Genomic DNA, 16,287 nt, shown 5'->3' on the forward strand with positions numbered 1-16,287 from the left:
TGTAGGAGATGTGGGTTCGACCTCTAGGTTGGGAAGATCCCCTGGAGGAGGGCATGGCAACCCACTCCAGTTTTCTTGCCTGGAGAATCTCATGGACAGAGGACCTGGCGGGCTACAGCTCATGGGTATGCAAAGAGTTGGTGACTTGAAGTGACTGAGCATGCACAGAATGCACAAAACCTTTTCTAAACAGCCAGTTTAAAAAGAAAATCAATTCTGATCAACTTATGCTAGACAACAGACTGAATTACCTTGCCATGCTCTCTAAGTAAGATGATAATTTTTTAATTTTCTTATTTATTTGGATGATACATTACTTCTGGTATTTTTTCAGCTTTTTTAAAAAACTGAAGTACAGTTTACATAAAACTGTATATAAATCACAGGCATATGATATAGTGATTCAGAATTTTTAGATGTTATACTCCATTTGTAGCTATTATAAGATATTGGCTATACTCTCTGTGTTGTGCAATATATCCTTGTTTGTCAGCCTTTTAAAATAAAAAGTTATTGTCATTTCTGTTGTGTCTTTTAAATATGGAGTATCTCATAGTTAATTTTTTAAAAGGTTTCAGACTGTTCACTTGGCAAAAGTGAACACAGAACTGAATTCTAGGAAACCATGACCAACATAATCTTCTTTTTTTCTAATATATGCTGTCCTTGCTTTATGCAATTTCAATATATAAAGGTTTTAGTTACCATGGTTTATTTAAATAATGCCAAATTCCCAACATGGCTCAAATTTCAGTTACCACAGTATTTTAAATACTAGTAATTGAATAAAGCACAAACTTTACTAGTAGCCCTTCATTCTATGAAAGACAGCGGAAATAATAAATGTGCAATCAGTAACCAATGACATCAGTGATCAATCACAACAATCACAAGCGCCTTTCAAAATTTGTTCAGTTCAGTTCAGTTCAGTTCAGTTGCTCAGTCATGTCCGACTCTTTGCGACCCCATGAATCGCAGCATGCCAGGCCTCCCTGTCCATCACCAACTCCCGGAGTTCACTCAGACTCAAGTCCATCGAGTCAGTGATGCCATCCAGCCATCTAATCCTCTGTCATCCCCTTCTCCTGCCCCCAATCCCTACTAGCATCAGAGTCTTTTCCAATAAGTCAACTCTTCGCATGAGGTGGCCAATGTTTCAGCCTTAGCATCATTCCTTCCAAAGAAATCCCAGGGCTGATCTCCTTCAGAATGGACTGGTTGGATCTCCTTGCAGTCCAAGGGACTCTCAAAGAGTCTTCTCCAACACCACAGTTCAAAAGCGTCAATTCTTCGGCGCTCAGCCTTCTTCACAGTCCAACTCTCACATCCATACATGACCACAGGAAAAACCATAGCCTTGACTAGATGAACCTTTGTTGGCAAAGTAATGTCTCTGCTTTTGAATATGCTATCTAGGTTGGCCATAACTTTTCTTCCAAGGAGTAAGTGTCTTTTAATTTCATGGCTGCAGTCACCATCTGCAGTGATTTTGGAGCCCCAAAAAATAAAGTCTGACACTGTTTCTACTGTTTCCCCATCTACTTGCCATGAAGCGATGGGACCAGATGCCATGATCTTAGTTTTCTGAATGTTGAGTTTTAAGCCAACTTTTTCACTCTCCTCTTTCACTTTCATCAAGAGGCTTTTGAGTTCCTCTTCACTTTCTGCCATAAGGGTGGCGTCATCTGCATATCTGAGCTTATTGATATTTCTCCCGGCAATCTTGATTCCAGCTTGTGCTTCTTCCAGCCCAGCGTTTCTCATGATGTACTCTGCATAGAAGTTAAATAAACAGGGTGTCAATATACAGCATTGATGTACTCCTTTTCCTATTTGGAACTAGTCTGTTGTTCCATGTCCAGTTCTAACTATTGCTTCCTGACCTGCATACAGGTTTCTCAAGCTTGTTAGTGACTATTAATTCCATGCACAGATAGCAAAGTGTGTACAGTTGGCCCTTGAATAATGTGATTTGAGCTACATGAGTCCACTTATAGGTGACTTTTTTTTTCAGTTAATACAGTCTACAGTATTGCATGATCAGAGGTCAGTTGAATCTGCATGTGTAGAACTGTGGTTTTGGAGGGCCAACTGTGAAGTTATACATGGATTTTCAACTACAGAAAGAGTTGGCCCCCTAACTCCAGATCGTTTCAGAGTCAACTGTACCTACATTATTTCCTTGTATTTCAATAATCAATCCATGTGACATTTACATGGACAAAAATAGAAAAAAAGGAATCAGCCAACATAGATGAAAATGAAAATGCTAGAAGTGAGATTTGAATTGAATCTAAATGAAGCCATAGGAGATATAGCAGATCTGGGGAATATTGATTCCACCACTGGTTGAGAAATTATAGGTATGAACTTAAAGGAACTTAGTGAAGGCAAACTTATGAACATAAATGAGGAAAATAATTGTGACAAAAGGATGAAGGCATCCCAGATTAAGTGACGCCTACAGAAAATTTCACATTTGAGGAACCCTCAATGTATCAAAGAGTCAGTGTTAATTGGAGACTCATCCATTCTTAGAAGGAACTATGAAATTTCACCAAGGCCTAGAAAAGATATTCCATATCTATAAGTGATATAAGGAGAATAAGGTAAGCATGGCTAAAATAGCTCTAGATAAATATTTACAAGAAAATAAAACATTTAAATTCTGGACATTTCTATTGTTTTCAGTGTTGCTGTTGTTGTTCAGTCATTCAGTCATGTCCAACTCTTTGAAACCCATGGACTGCAGCATGCCAGGCTTCCCTGTCCTTCACTATATCCCAGAGTTTGCTCAGACTCATGCTCATTGCGTTGGTGATACCATCCAACCAACTCATCCTCTGCTGCTTTCTTCCCCTTTTACCTTCAATCTTTACCAGCGTCAGGGTCTTTCTCACCTGAGTTGGCTCTTATCAGGTGGCCAAAGTACTGGAGCTTCAGCTTCAGCATCAGTACTTCCAATGAATATTCAAGGTTGATTTCCTTTAGGATTGACTTTTGATCAAATCCTTTAGGATATGACTTTTGACTTCAAATCAAAAAGGATTTCCTTTTGATCTCCTTGTTGTCCACGGGACTCTCAAGAGTCTTCTTCAGCACCATAGTCTCTTTTCAGTGTTTTCACTATTTTTCTCTGTTTCACTGTTTTCAGTGACAGTGTGCTAAAGTAATAGTAGTGTTACTATTTTTTTTTCAACTTCTCTATACAGTTGACCTTTGAACACCATGGTTTTAAACTATGTGAGTCCACTTTTACATGAATTCTTTTCCATAAATATGTACTACAGCACTACACAATCCGCAGACATTGAACCACAGGTATAGAGGGCCAGCCTCTGCACAGTTTTACAAAGATTTCATGACCTCAACCCCTACATTGTTCAAGGATCAACTGTGTATTTAAAACCAACAATAAGAAAATTTTGAATGCTTTGACAAAAAATTTTAAAGGTGATGGAATGATCCTAATTTTCCCATTGATAATTTAAGTCTTTCTGCTTGGTTTCACCTTGCCATGATCATTTTTTAGAGTCCCACACTATCATGCAAAGAAAAAACTGACTTTATATTGTAAGATTTAGACTCAATATTTAAAAATTATAATTTATTAACATTCATAATACCTTTTTTTTAACCACTTACTATATGTCAGGCACTGCACTAAGCATTCTACATTTTTTCCCTTTCCTTTTTTTTTAAATTTTATTTTATTTAACTTTACAATATTGTATTGGTTTTGCCATATATCAAAATGAATCTGCCACAGGTATACATGTGTTCCCCATCCTGAACCCTCCTCCCTCTTCCCTCCCCATACCATCCCTCTGGGTCGTCCCAGGGCACCAGCCCCAAGCATCCAGTATCGTGTATTGAACCTGGACTGGTGACTCATTTCATACATGATATAATACATATTTCAATGCCATTCTCCCAAATTATCCCAACCTCTCATTCTCCCTCAGAGGCCAAAAGACTATTCTATACATCAGTGTCTATTTTGCTGTCTCATATGCAGGGTTATTGTTATCATCTTCCTAAATTCCATATATATGCGTTAGTATTTTTCTTTTTCTTTTTTTTTTTTTTTGCAAATTCACTTCTGATCTATTTATTAAATGATAAATTCACATGGAACTGTTAGGCCGGCATGGGATTTATTTATTTTTTTTTTCTCTCTAATTTTATTTTATTTTTAAACTTTACATAATTGTATTAGTTTTGCCAAATATCAAAATGAATCCGCCACAGGTATACATGTGTTCCCCATCCCGAACCCTCCTCCCTCCTCCCTCCCCATACCATCCCTCTGGGCCGTCCCAGTGCACCAGCCCCAAGCATCCAGCATCATGCATCGAACCTGGACTGGCAACTCGTTTCCTACATGATATTTTACATGTTTCATTGCCATTCTCCCAAATCTCCCCACCCTCTCCCTCTCCCACAGAGTCCATAAGACCGATCTATACATCAGTGTCTCTTTTGCTGTCTCGTACACTGGGTTATTGTTACCATCTTTCTAAATTCCATATATATGCGTTAGTATACTGTATTGGTGTCTTTCTTTCTGGCTTACTTCACTCTGTATAATAGGCTCCAGTTTCATCCACCTCATTAGAACTGATTCAAATGTATTCTTTTTAATGGCTGAGTAATACTCCATTGTGTATATGTACCACAGCTTTCTTATCCATTCATCTGCTGATGGACATCTAGGTTGCTTCCATGTCCTGGCTATGATAAACAGTGCTGTGATGAACATTGGGGTACACGTGTCTCTTTCCCTTCTGGTTTCCTCAGTGTGTATGCCCAGCAGTGGGATTGCTGGATCATAAGGCAGTTCTCTTCCCAGTTTTTTTAAGGAATCTCCACACTGTTCTCCATAGTGGCTGTACTAGTTTGCATTCCCACCAACAGTGTAAGAGGGTTCCCTTTTCTCCACACCCTCTCCAGCATTTATTGCTTGTAGACTTTTGGATTGCAGCCACTCTGACTGGCGTGAAATGGTACCTCATAGTGGTTTTGATTTACATTTCTCTGATAATGAGTGATGTTGAGCATCTTTTCATGTGTTTGTTAGCCATCTGTATGTCTTCTTTGGAGAAATGTCTATTTAGTTCTTTGGCCCATTTTTTGATTGGGTCATTTATTTTTCTGGAATTGAGCTGTAGGAGTTGCTTGTATATTTTTGAGATTAGTTGTTTGTCTGTTGCTTCATTTGCTATTATTTTCTCCCATTCTGAAGGCTGTCTTTTCACCTTGCTTATAGTTTCCTTTGTTGTGCAGAAGCTTTTAAGTTTAATTAGGTCCCATTTGTTTATTTTTGCTTTTATTTCCAATATTCTGGAAGGTGGGTCAGCTGTGATGTATGTCAGAGAGTGTTTTGCCTATGTTCTCCTCTAGGAGTTTTATAGTTTCTGGTCTTACATTTAGATCTTTAATCCATTTTGAGTTTATTTTTGTGTATGGTGTTAGAAAGTGTTCTAGTTTCATTCTTTTACAAGTGGTTGACCCATTTTCCCAGCACCACTTGTTAAAGAGATTGCCTTTAATCCATTGTATATTCTTGCATAATATCTTCTTTTTGACATATCATTTTATTTTTTTTTAAAGAATGCCTTAATCCCCTGAAGTTTGGGAGGAATTAAGTGCATTGGATGAGGATTATAATATCATTCTGTTTATGGTATCAATTTACTGAATATAAAGCCAAACAACTACTAAGTCCATCAATTTAAAGGATATTTTTAGAAGTATACATTTGGCCTGTTTTCTAAAACCCATAATTTTATCAATATCTTCAAAATTTCCAAAAAAGTATTGAGGATTACCACAAATTGAATTCTTAATCCCATGATGACATTAGCACCTCATCTTATATTTAACAATGATTTTAATTTTATATTTATTTATATTTTCAATACATCCAAGTGCCTTTTTGGAAACTGAAAAGTGATAGTCCCATTCTTGTATGATATTTTTTTTAATATAATTTAATTTTATTTTTTAACTTTACAATATTGTATTGGTTTTGCCATATATCAACATGAATCCGCCATGAGTGTACATGTGTTCCCCATCCTGAACCCTCCTCCCTCCCTATATCATCCCTCTGAGTCATCCCAGTGCACCAGCCCCAAGCATCCAGTATTGTTCATCGAACCTGGACTGGCATTTTTACTACATCTTTGCTATCAAAATTTTAAAATTAATGTGCACAGATCAAAATATATAGAATGCCATCAAAATTTTTTTAAGTATTTTAAGATGCTTGTCAATTATATTTTCCACACAGGGTGGCACTATCATATACCTGATGTTTCAAATCATTTTTGTCTGTATTCAGCATTTGTAGCTATGCAGCAAATTTGGAAAACTCAGCAGTGGCCACAGGACTGAAAAAGGTCTGTTTTCATTCCAATCCCAAAGAAAGGCAATGCCAAAGAATGCTCAAGCTACCGCACAATTGCACTTATCTCACATGCTAGTAAAGTAACGCTCAAAATTCTCCAAGCCAGGCTTCAGCAATATGTGAACCGTGAACTTCCTGATGTTCAAGCTGGTTTGAGAAAAGGCAAAGGAACCAGAGATCAAATTGCCAACATCTGCTGGATCATGGAAAAAGCAAGAGAGTTCCAGAAAAACATCTATTTCTGCTTTATTGACAATGCCAGAGCCTTTGACTGTGTGGATCACAAGAAACTGTGGAAAATTCTGAAAGACATTGAAATACCAGACCACCTGATCTGCCTCTTGAGAAATTTGTATGCAGGTCAGGAAGCAATAGTTAGAACTGGACATGGAACAACAGACTGGTTCCAAATAGGAAAAGGAGGACGTCAAGGCTGTATATTGTCACCCTGTTTATTTAACTTCTATGCAGAGTACATCATGAGAAACGCTGGGCTGGAAGAAACACAAGCTGGAATCAAGATTGCTGGGAGAAATATCAATAAGCTCAGATATGCAGATGACACCACCCTTATGGCAGAAAGTGAAGAGGAACTCAAAAGCCTCTTGATGAAAGTGAAAGTGGAGAGTGAAAAAGTTAGCTTAAAACTCAACATTCAGAAAACGAAGATCATGGCATCCAGTCCCATCACTTCATGGGAAATAGATGGGGAAACAGTGTAAACAGTGTCAGACTTTATTTTTCTGGGCTCCAAAATCACTGCAGATAGTGACTGCAGCCATGAAATTAAAAGACGCTTACTCCTTGGAAGGAGAGTTGTGAACAACCTACAAAGCATATTCAAAAGCAGAGACATTACACTGCCAACAAAGGTTCATCTAGTCAAGGCTATGGTTTTTTCTGTGGTCATGTATGGATGTGAGAGTTGGACTGTGAAGAAGGCTGAGTACCAAAGAATTGATGCTTTTGAACTGTGGTGTTGGAGAAGACTCTTGAGAGTCCCTTGGACTGCAAGGAGATCCACCAGTCCATTCTGAAGGAGATCAGCCCTGGGATTTCTTTGGAAGGAATGATGCTAAAGCTGAAACTCGAGCACTTTGGCCACCTCATGCGAAGAGTTGACTCATTGGAAAAGACTCTGATACTGGGAGGGATTGGGGGCAAGAGGAGAAGGGGACGACAGAGGATTAGATGGCTGGATGGCATCACTGATGCGATGGACTTGAGTCTGAGTGAACTCCGGGAGTTGGTGATGGACAGGGAGGCCTGGCATGCTGCTATTCATGGGGTTGCAAAGAGTCGGACACGACTGAGCCACTGATCTGATCTGATCTGATGATTTATAAAATTCCTTTCCAATCATCTCATGTACTAAGCTAGCTATTCAACACACGCACACACACACACACAATGTTTTATGCATTTATAAATACATAAATCTAATAATTATGTTTTACCAGGGTCATATCTGAGATGATATCATCAAATGTTACTGGAAAATATTAGCATTTCTTACCTTATTTAAATGGAGAAGGGAATGGCACCCCACTCCAGTACTCTTGCCTGCAAAATCCCATGGCCGGAGGAGCCTGGTGGGCTGCAGTCCATGAGGTCACTCCAAGTCGGACACGACTGAGCGACTTCACTTTCACTCTTCAGTTTCATTCATTGGAGGAGGAAATGGCAACCCACTCCAGAATTCTTGCCTGGAGAATCCCAGTGACGGGGGAGCCTGGTGGGCTGCCGTCTATGGGGTCGCACAGAGTCGGACATGACTGAAGCAACTTAGCAGCAGCAACAGCAGCACCTTATTTAAAATTGCTTGATTTGGGCTTCCCTGGTGCTCCAGTGGTTAAGACTCTGTGCTCCCAATGCAAGGGGAGTGAGTTCAATCCCTGGTCAGAGAACTAGGTCCCACATGCCATAACTAAGACTTCAGTTCAGTTCAGTTCAGTCGCTCAGTCGTGTCCGAGTCTTTGCGACCCCATGAATCGCAGCACGCCAGGCCTCCCTGTCCATCACCAACCCCCGGAGTTCACCCAGACTCACGTCCATCGAGTCAGTGATGCCATCCAGCCATCTAATCCTCTGTTGTCCCCTTCTCCTCCTGCCCCCAATCCCTCCCAGCATCAGAGTCTTTTCCAATGAGTCAACTCTTCGCATGAGGTGGCCAAAGTACTGGAGTTTCAGCTTTAGCATCATACCTTCCAAAGAAATCCCAGGGCTGATCTCCTTCAGAATGGACTGGTTGGATCTCCTTGCAGTCCAAGGGACTCTCAAGAGTCTTCTTCAACACCACAGTGTGTTAAGCCTACTCATTTTAAAGATGGGCCTGATTACTTCATTATCTAGGATGCTTGTAAGTCTGTACTGTTGTCTGTATTGTTTTCTGTATTGTTCTAAAGAAAAGTTATTCATTTTGCCTTGTCTCTATGTTTCTCGGTATTTGGATTTTGTTTTTGTTTTAAATTTTGTTTTTTAGTGTTGATCACTTACACTTCAAAAATATACAGAAATTTGGGGCTTAGAAAAATGTGACCTTCCCCCAGAATCATTTGTGGGTATTGACAATACAAAATCAGAATTTAATTTCAGAAATTACAATAAGCTGAAACTTGGTTACAGTCTCTGCAAAGTTACACTCCTTCAGATCTCCACCGACTTCAGATGCAGCCTTTAAGATTGTAACCCAAAGTTCAGGCCATGATACGTTTAAAGATTTGCAAGTATGTTGAAAGCTTTGATGAGCTTCTCAGTGTGGTTTTTGTTTGTTTTTCTAAGAAAGAAATGGAAAATTTTATTCAAGCCAAATTTGAGGATTATAACAAGGCACAGTTACAGAAGATTTTGGAGACAAAAGAATGTGAATTAAATGATGTGTTATTGACAGTTTACATGATCCAGATCTAAGTGTCATCCTAGCTTGTGACCCCTTATAAGATCAAGAAGGAATGAACACTTGCTGAGTACTGTGGAGTAAAATGCATATTTTATGGCAAGACTAGAGACATTTAAACATAAAAATTTGTCTCTGCCTTTGGCCTCCTCTCTGCCTCCTACTGTGCATTGTATATCTGCATTATATATTGACCAAATATTGTCCATTGTCAGAAATACTTGCTCAACCATAAAAAGCAACATTCTCGTAACATTAATAAACAAGTCCTTAAAATATAGCTTTTTCAGTGTTTTCAGCACCTCTCATGGAATCAGAAGATGCTTGTAGGGGAAAAGCAGCCCAACTATAAGACTCGTTCTGTGAAGTTCTGTTTTCTCCTAGATATTAAGCCAGTAATTTATTTCTCCTTTGTTAGTTCCTCAATGTCTTGAGGCAGATTTTATTTCATATTTTCTTGTTTTTTCTACTTCTCTTTGACAAAGAGTTGGTTCAAATTGGATAGTCCACCATTTCTAGAAGCAGAAGGCCTCTGAAAAAAGTGAAAGTGTTAGTCACTTAGCCGTGTCTGACTCTTTGTGACCCTATGCACTGTAGCCTGCCAGGCTCCTCTGTTCATTAAATTCTTCAGACAAGAATACTGGATTGAGTAGCCATTCCCATCTCCAGGGGATCTTCCTGACCCAGGGGTCGAGCCCAGGTTTCCTGCACTGAAGGCAGATTCTTTACTGTCTGAGCCACCAGGGAAGCCTTTACATTGTTTATTAATAAAACCTACCATCCTTCCATGTGTAAGCCTCAATTCCTGTCTCAGAAATCCAGGCCACAACAGAGCTGGAACAAACAAGTTGAGACTCTATAATGAGAAGTGACCCCTGAGCCTGTATAAAAAATGTGTGAATTCAAGGTGAATTTCATCACAAGTCTCCTTGACTGTGAAGTCAGTTTAAAATAATATAGTAAAGGAACCAAATTTGGTATATCTTATCTAAGCTCCCCACCTAGCCCAAACTGAAAACAAGGGCAAAAACTGGTACCAATGTTTTAAAATAGCCCATATCTAAGAGTCTCTGGTTCCTTTAACAGATTCTTTGCCACTCATCCAGAGGCAACCTAATCGAAGGCCATTGCTTATAGAATCTCATGCACATTTTTTTAAGATTTGCTTTGTGGCCTGTGTTTTCAACACTGACTTTGTGAGGTCTGTGTGTTTATTCAAGGCTTAGCAAGTAAATCTCTACTTCCATAGAAATGCACCCTTGCTCTAGCAGATGCTGTGGAGCCACCAGTGTACCCCCTTCAAGATGAGCATGCATGTTTCCTCAGTCTCAGGGAGTGTTGGCTGCTGACAGCTCACAGACATGCTCCTCTCCGGGAATTGCCTTCACTGGAAGAGGTGGTTTGTCCAAGGGAACATCTCTTCCCTGCAGAAAGCATATATCAAATATATGAGTAAAAAGTACGTCACATTACCTAGCTTTAGGAAGTCTCTGAAGGGTTCTCCTAGCTCCAGAAGTCTCTGTGAGTTTTATTAAATCCTCTACTGAATCCGCAGCACAGTTCAGCCTCACCTCTCCTCGATCCTGCTGTTGCTGAGAGCACCCCCAGCAAGCCTCCTGCACGCACCTGAGTGTGTTTCCTTAGAAACTGACCTAGGACACTCATCTGTATAAAAAATAGCCACTTGACTTGGACAAAACCATCCTAAGTAGCAGCAACCTAGCACAGTAACCCTCAAGTGAACACTAGAAGCAAATTCCTTCTAAAGCCTGTCCAGGCCACAATAAAAAGGCTACACAGCATACAAAAATCTCTATGTTGGGAATGGATAAAGAAAATGTAGCCCGTATATATAGTGGAATATTGCTCAACCATTAAAAAAAAAAGAGCAAAATAATGTCATTTGTAGCAACAGGGATGGACCCAAGACTGTCATACTGAGTGAAATAGACAGAGAGACAACATATGATGTTGCTTGTATATGAAATTTAAAAAATAGTAAAAATGAACATATTTACCAGATGCAAATAGAGTCACAGATGTAGAAAACAAACTTATTGTCACCAGGGGAAAGAGGAAGGAATAATCTGGGAGACTGGGATTGACATATACATATTGCTATATATAAAATAGATAATTAATTAGAATCTACTAAATAGCACAGGAATATACTCAATACTCTATAATAACCTATATGGGAAAAGAATATGAAAAAGAGTTGACTATATGTATACACAGAACTGACTCACCTTGTGATACACCTGAAACTAACACAATATTATAATCAACTATACTACAATAATCTTTTTAATTAAAAATTTCATAAAACTCCATGTTAAACCACATGAGCCACTGCATACTAGCAAGATCAAAACCTCATGTTGTCATTCCCTAATTTCTAAAGCCAAACATTTCTCATACATTAATTTGTTCTCCATTTCCATAATGATTTTTCCCTCCATGCTTATCTTCTAACAAAGGCCCCAGTAACCTTCATTAATTCTCTTCTGAATTAAACTTTTTATCCTAAACCATGGACATCCATTGATCTTCCATTTTACTTAAAATGAGTGAAACTGTGTGTTTAAACATTATTCCAACTTTGTTTATAAGTTACAGACTTTTCTTGGTTTTAAGTTGCAGCTCTTCTCTGAGTTCAACACAGAGAAATTTCCTTTTTCTATTTTGGATTTATCTCAGTGAGATGAATTATGAAATATTTCTCCCTACCATTTTCCCAGAAGTTCATGCTGATATCTAACATGTTTCTTATCATATAAATTTTGGAATGTCTAGTTGTATTTTCTCCTTTGCCTTAGAAAACATACAGATAAAAATAAAATTAGATACAGGTAACATAGGTGTTATTGTGAAAAATTTAATTTAGCCTTAGCAAAATTTTTTTTAAAAATCAAAGTTATCAACCTTTATTTTTTTTTTAGGCAGACAAAGACTTGTTTTATTGAATGAGTGATCTACGTAATTGCCAGTGCCACTGTGTACAGACAAGAAGGGTAGAACCTATTTCTTGGTCTCTTCTTCCTTGGACAGAGCCTTGATGCTTTCCTCCTTCTTGGCCTGGAGCCCCTCTTCAAAGTCCTTTCTGCTTTTCTAGCCTTAGATCTGAAAGGCCTAAGCCTGGTGGGCCTGAAGCTTCTTACAAGCATTGTCCACCTTCAGCTTATGGATATGTTCTGTGAAAACACATTTGATTTTGAATAAATTACCCTTCACTTTCAAGTAGAGGCTGTGATAAATATGGCAGTCATTATTCTTAGATTTGTGGTATTTTCTGAGTAGTCTGTGCACAACTCTTATCCTCATCCTTTTCATCTAGGTTACCCTTTTCAGCACTGGATACCCTTTCACATATCTATGCCCATATGCCTACCCTTTCGGCAGCCCAAGGTGTTTTTTTCAGCTTCAAGCCCAGAAATGAACAGTGACAGTGACAGGCTTCTGGATAGTCAGCCCATCTAGGATCAGCTTCTGGATCTGCTGATGGGAGTTGGCATTGGATATTTCATTAGTCTCAGTGGGGTCCAGCCAGCTCTTTTTCTTGCATTGGAGGACACTGAAGCCTGAGCATGATCGTGGCTGTGCCACAGTGGCAAAAGGAAAGCCAAAGTTATCAACCTTTCATTGATATTCAGGCAATACCCTGGATTAGTTAGAATCAAGTTCGACTGTAAGTGACAGAAATTTCAGATTAACAAAATCTTTAAAAACATGCAGTTATATGTCTTGTGAAAAGACGAGAAGCAGGTACTTCGGTGTTGTTATGACATTTCATTGTGTGGGGGACTTGGTTCTAGTTTCCTCTTTTGTTTGGGGGGCGTGGGGTTTTGCTTTTTTGTTTTCTTTAGGTCTTTACCATGCTTGGTACTCATTCCAAAGGTCATCCTGTTCTCTGAAATAATTCAAGAGGATCTTTCATCAAATTCTCCTTTTAATCAGCATAAGGAAAAAGGAATTTGTGAAGCATACTCATCCCACATTGCCTCAGTTCCACTTTGCAGTAGCTGTACACTATGTTGAACAGACCACAGGCACATGACCACAGCCATGTGGTTGCCTAAGAGGTGCAGTCTTATTCTGCTGGCTATAATTGGGAGCTGATTTATTCTAGAGGAAGTACAAAGTAGATTCTTGGAGACAATCACTATTCTCTTCCATATAACCCTATTTGGCAGTATCTATCTATTTAGGTACTAAATGTATAGTTAGTAACTTAAATAGGTCATCTGGAAATATCACTGTTCAAAAACTGTGGATGTTTGTCTCAGGACAATTTATGCCCAAATTAGGGCTCATACTCATCTTAAATATTTCTCTTTCTAAAGTCTTTGGCATTCTCTTTGAAGTGTAATTGGTTGCATATTAGAGTTGGACAGAGTTGTAGGAAGGTCAAGAAAACCCTCTGTATTAGAGCAGAATCAAATTATGTTTCGAGAATATTGGTCCTCACTACAGATGGCACCCCACTCCAGTACTCTTGCCTGGAAAATCCCATGGATGGAGGAGCCTGGTGGGCTACAGTCCATGGGGTCGCTAAGAGTCGGACATGACTGAGTGACTTCACTTTCACTTTTCACTTTCATTCATTGAAGAAGGAAATGGCAACCCACTCCGGTGTTCTTGCCTGGAGAATCGCAGGGACGGTGGGCTGCCGTCCATGGGGTCGCAGAGTCAAATACGACTGAAGTGATTTAGCAGTAGCACAGATACTATCAGTCTCCAGAGAGCAAACCAGAGATTCAAACAACTGTCCTGGAGTAAGTATCCAAAAGCCACAAAAATTTCCAATTGCAAATTCCATCTGTATTATTAATAATCTGCCGATTATTAATGTTACTTCTCTGCATTTAACATAGTATAAAACTGTTGTACACAGGTGTACGTTAGAGTACATAACCTAAAAAGTCTGCACTGATAAAAAACATAATTCAAATTATTTCAACATAAACAATATTTATGGGACTTAACAGTCTACTCACTCATGTAAGTTATGCAAAACTTGCCATTGAGTTTTCCAGAACATCAGAGAGCTGCTCCCATGGACCAGATCCTGCATGTTATGTAAAAATACTTTGCCCATTTTTTTTTTCAGGCTGACATGATTACCCTACCTTAAGAAACTTAAACATGCCTGTGAACCTCATGAAATTTACTCAAATAATACTCCTTGAGAACATCTTTTACTATACCAAATAGTTTCTCCTCTATGAGAACTAGTGAGAGAAATTTCCTTGTGGCCTCAGGACCAAAGGTGAGGAGGTTTTGTGCATGTTTTTGTAAGTAATTTTCAATTGTTTTTAGATATAAAAAGTTATTATCCATTTAAGCTTGAGTTTGTAAGCTGTTTGCTGATGTGGGGGCCTTGAAAGTGAAACAAGTGTTAGTCGCTCAGTTGTGTCTGATTCATTGTGACCCTGTGGACTGTAGCCTGCCAGGCTCCTCTGTCCATGGAATTCTCCAGGCAAGAATACTGGATTGAGTTGCCATTCCCTTCTCCAAGGAATTTTCATCATGCAGGGATCAAACCCAGATCCCCTGTATTTCAGGCAGATTCTTTACTCTCTGAGCCTAAAACTTCTAATTTTTGAATAACTAAGATGCTGAAGCTGTTTTAATCTCTATTGCCACCCGGTGGTAAAATATAGAAACTTTTCTCTATCTGTAGCTTTGCTGAGTACAAAAACCTTGACATTTTCAACCAGTGTTTTGATATTGCAGATATTTTGATTCTGTTCTTAGACATACAAGTACTTTATACAATATTATATATTTTTCCCTGAGAAGAAACTACTCATGGTGTAACCCATCATCCTAACTCTTTCATTAAATATTTTCCAATGTTTATTTTTCTGTGCTGTGTTTTGCCTTTGAAATCTTAAGTACAGATTGTTGAGTTAATCATTCTCCTCCATTATGGCCTCATGGACATCATTTGGTCCAGCAGTCTTTCTCTGTGAAATATTTGATTCATCTGTTTATCCCCATAGCCTTCTCTTTCCCACATTCTAATATATAAATATGTTATCCTGTTAGGTATTCTTATAAAATGTACTATATTTGATATGTACAACTTTAATTTCCACAAATGGTATTACACTGTATATACTTCACCTATCAATATTATTTCATTCAGCACTCTTTTAAAGATCTTCCCGTACTACTCTGTGTTGAGTCTGTTGTCTCTACTTGCTACATAGAATCCCATAATAGAGATGAACATCTAATATGCTTCCAACACCTCACTACCATAAAAACTCTGAGATAAACATCTCTACATATGTTTCCTCTTGGAGCTGGGTAAATATTTTCCATTACTCATAATCAGAAGTAGGATTTCAGGGTCAATATGAATGTCATTAGACAAGTTACTACAGCAAACTCTCCAGAATTACCTCATCACCATCAGTTCATTGGAATTTACACTTTCTGGGTTGGCCAAAATGTTCTTTCAGGCTTTCCATGACATTATTATGACCAAAAAAATATTTTGGTCAACTCAATTATTTCAGATCCCTGCAAACACTGGGCTGCTGCAGCTTTTTAATTTTGCACATTAAATTGTATAAAATGAGATCTTATCTTAATTTGCATTTCTGTAGCTATTAAAGTTCAACTCTAATTTCAACAGAAGTATTGTATGTGTTCTTTATTAATGTAATTCATTCAGCACTCTTTTTAAAAGTTTCCCGTATTATTCTCTGTATATATGTACAAAATACTTTTTTTTTTCAAAATTTCAAATACTTCCCTCAAGTTTTTGCCCACTAATTTTGTTAGATATATACGTTATTGAGGAGAAAGTCTTACTTTTAGAAAGCAAAATTCAACAATTTTTACTTTTAAATTAATCCTTTTGGGCAGGGAGGGGGGGAGAAACATCAATATACCTTGTGGCACAGAAGAAACAATATGCAAACAGTGGCACACTTATGTCACCCCCACTCCTCCTGGACATGCCCAT

The 16,287-nt window shown here is 38.5% G+C and overlaps 1 pseudogene; it reads right to left on the bottom strand.

Moving 5' to 3' along the window:
• Positions 1–12,329: 12,329 nt before the first annotated feature.
• LOC113882805 lies at positions 12,330–14,455 on the bottom strand (annotated as a pseudogene).
• Positions 14,456–16,287: the final 1,832 nt, after the last annotated feature.

The sequence above is a fragment of the Bos indicus x Bos taurus genome, chromosome 3 (assembly GCF_003369695.1).
Source record: "Bos indicus x Bos taurus breed Angus x Brahman F1 hybrid chromosome 3, Bos_hybrid_MaternalHap_v2.0, whole genome shotgun sequence".
Lineage (NCBI taxonomy): Eukaryota > Metazoa > Chordata > Mammalia > Artiodactyla > Bovidae > Bos > Bos indicus x Bos taurus.